Below are 3,616 nucleotides of genomic sequence, written 5' to 3' on the forward strand. Positions count from 1 at the left end.
AACTTCACCTGATACGGGAGGACAATTCTCTTCCACGTATCTGACTTGTTGGCCCCTGACATGAAAAGGGCAGAAATCTGCATCATCTGATCCAGCCAAGAAAATGCCAAGTCAGCCGTAACAGCCAAAACCTTATCCTATCTTTTTCCTGTGTCTACGGTCAAACAACCTGCAACAAGGTTCAAACAAGCACCAAGCTGGAAACTTCTGATAAAGCCTCCTCTAGTCTGGACAAATTTAAAGGGTCCCCTACTTCGTCACTAGGGACTTGCCTGATGGCTCAGATGGTAAGGAATCTGTCTGCAATGCAGGAGTTCAATCCCTGGGTCAGGAAGATACCCTGGAGAAGGGAATGGCTACCCAATCCAGTATTCTTGCCTGGAGAATCCCATGCCAGGCTCCCAGGGATTGAACCCACGTCTCTTTTGTCTCTTGCATTGGCAGGGAGGTTCTTTACCACTAGTATCACCTGGGAAGTCCCATTAACATTAAGATGGCTCTCCCTTCCTTGGAGGAGGGCATGGCCGCCCACTTCAGTATTCTTGCCTGGAGAATCCCATGGACACAGAAGCCTGGTAGGCTACAGTCCATAGGGTCACAAAAGAGTCAGACACAACTGAAGCGACATAGCATGGATGCACGGCTCTCCCTTATTTAAACTTAGCTTTGCTCTTTCACTGCATTTTATTTTTCCTAATTTCCACTAAAACAAACAAAAATAATTAATCTCTGTAAAAGCCTGCATACCACCTAAAATCTTTTTGTCTCCCGATCATGGCCTGCTTGGTGTGGCCCCAGTTTGCTCCGCCTGCCTTCCAACATTGTAGACATAAATGTCAACATTTTTGCTCCACTGAATCACAATTCTGTGATTGCACACAGTAGCTACATTGCCTGGCTCCCAGGCCGCCCAGATGACTCATCGACCTTGCCCAGCAGCTCATGAAGGCCCAGCTAAGGAGGTTACTGTGAGCAGAATTTGCAAACACTGGAAGGTAGAAGACAGAAGGGCAAAGCCAGGCTTTGTGCTCATTTCAGGGAATAACCACGCCTGCCCCAGGCTTCCGCCTACTTGCTTTCCATTCTCTGAGCCACTCATGCAGACAAGAGAGCCAGCACAGGAAGACTTCTCACAAAGATCCAAGAAGCTGCAGGCCATTGAAGGTGGGGCTACAGAGCCTTGCCATCTCCTCACAGGGTGCCCAGGGACGGAGCCCATAGCAACAACAGCAGTAGCAACAGTAATAATCATGACAACCTACAGTTCCTGAAGTCTCGCTGCATGGGTGCCAGGCACATTTTATCAGCACCTGCCACCACACATCACACGCCATGAAGCTGGGGAAGAATAGAAAGTCCACAATCACTGTAACTGTGATTATAAAGCACCTCCCCTGCATCCGGCTGGGATAAACGCTTCCCATACATTCACTTATTTAAGCCTCACACGGCCTTTCAAGATGCTAATTACCAATGAGAATTTGTTTACAGAAGGGGAGCCTGAGACTGACTGCTGAAGCGAAGAGACAAGCCCAAGGTCATATGGCTCCTGGTTCCAACAGCTGCAAGAGCCCACATCCAGTCTTTAGGGCTCCAGCATCCAGGTGGCCTCTGCTGCTCCTTGAAACCTATGTGAGACCAGCTCTCCCCAGCCATGCTGCTATTCGCAGAAACACACTACTCTCCATTTTGGAGTGGTCAACAGAGACCGCCCTCTCCCAGGCCGTGAGAACCATGCTGATGGGGAAGCCCCCATCTTCAGAATTCCCCACCCGCTGGGTCAGCAAGCTCCAGAATCCTGGGGTTAGACTGGGGGCTGAGGTGGGAGTAAGAGGGGAGAAAGCTCAGCCAGGGAACTGCATAGGCAACCTCAGGACTTCCCAAGAGCAAGTTCTTTATACTAGGGTGTTTTCCCTTCAAAGTAGTGAAACTTATGAGGGTAGGCCACACACCATGTTCCTTTGCCCAAGTGTCATGTCTGGATGAAGCTAATACCCTGCAGCAGGTACCTCGGGGACTTAGGCTGTGTTTGTGCCTGGGTAGGGGAGTCTGCAGTGCAGGGTTATTCAGAAGAGGGCTGGAACTCTCTGAGAAGCCCTGGTACCCTGCAGGCCCCATACACTCTGACCCTCACCTCTGTCTGTCTGTCTGTCCATCCTCATGCCCCACTGCTCCTCCACATGATCAGATTCTGATGGATCTAGTCTGCTTCATTGACCTTTCTATTAAATCCAGGACCACAGTCTTTTTACTATGACCATCTTAAAATACAAATCATTTTCAAAATCTCTTGGCCAGTCTCACCTGTTTCATTATCTTTCAACTAACATTTTTCTCATTCTAAATACAATATGTATATGTTGTACAAAATTGGGAAATCTGAAGAATATAAAGAACATATAAAACTGCTCAAATCCAACCACCCAAACATAAGCACCATTAACATTTTAGGATGTTTTCTTTCCTTCCTTCCATTTTTTTCTATGCTTCTGATTATTTTTAATTAAAAAAAAAAGGAACCATGCTATTTATATAGTTTGTATCACAGCGTTTTCATTTAATACATTGTAACCACTTTCTCATGTCACTTAATGACAGGAAACTTCAAAAGCATAATTTCTAATGACCACAGAGTATTCATCATATGGATGGGCCATGATTTAGTTAAGTGTTACCATATTGTTGGACACTTTGGCTGTTTCCAATTTTTTTCATTAAAATAATGCTACAACAAATACCTGAATATATAAGTCTGTAGAGGAATCTGTGATTCTTCCACAGGATAAATTCACAGAAGATGAACAGCTTGGACACTTGGTGTGGATATTTTCTGGCTTTTGATACAAAGCATTTCAGAAAGCTGGTTCAGCATACTAGTCCCTCACCTGTGTATCAAAGTGCTCATTTTACTGTATCCTCAGCGTCACTGGACTTTATCATTTTTTAAGTGCTTTCCTTCTTGAAATATGAAAAATGATATACTGCTGTAATGCACATTTCTTGAGTGTTAGTGAAGTTTGGCATTTTTCCATATGCTTATTGGTCTTTTCCTTTCTTTGGTGGTTTGGTTATTTATGTCCTTTGCCCTTTTTACTCTTGTGCATTCATATTTTTCTTATTGAACTGTAAAAAATCTTACATTGCAAATATGGAAGTAAATATTCCTTCATATGGCCTACTGGCATTAAGATGGCAATATCAACACTTATCCTTTTAATTCATCTGGAATGTATTTTGATGTATGATCCATGACAGCGATTCCCATACCTTAAGGTGAATTAGGTACCCTCACCCCCACACAGGGTTGGCCATTTTAAGAAGTGCTCCAAGGAATTCTGAAGCCTGTGGCCATACTTTGATAAACACTCACACAGTAGGAAGCTAACTTTTTTTCGAAGTAGATGAATTGTGCCAGCGTATTTATTGAATAACCCTTCCTTACCAATAGCTGTGAAATGCTAAATGAGAAACTGCATTCCTATAACCACTTGGGTCAGTTCTTAAGCTTTGTTTTATTCTGCTGATTTGTCTTTTTATTCCTGTGTCAGAACCATCATTTTGTGATTATTAATATTTTGGAATACATATAAGTAGCTGGATCCTCCTACGCAAATCC

Source organism: Capra hircus, chromosome 7 (assembly GCF_001704415.2).
Source record: "Capra hircus breed San Clemente chromosome 7, ASM170441v1, whole genome shotgun sequence".
Classification (NCBI taxonomy): domain Eukaryota; kingdom Metazoa; phylum Chordata; class Mammalia; order Artiodactyla; family Bovidae; genus Capra; species Capra hircus.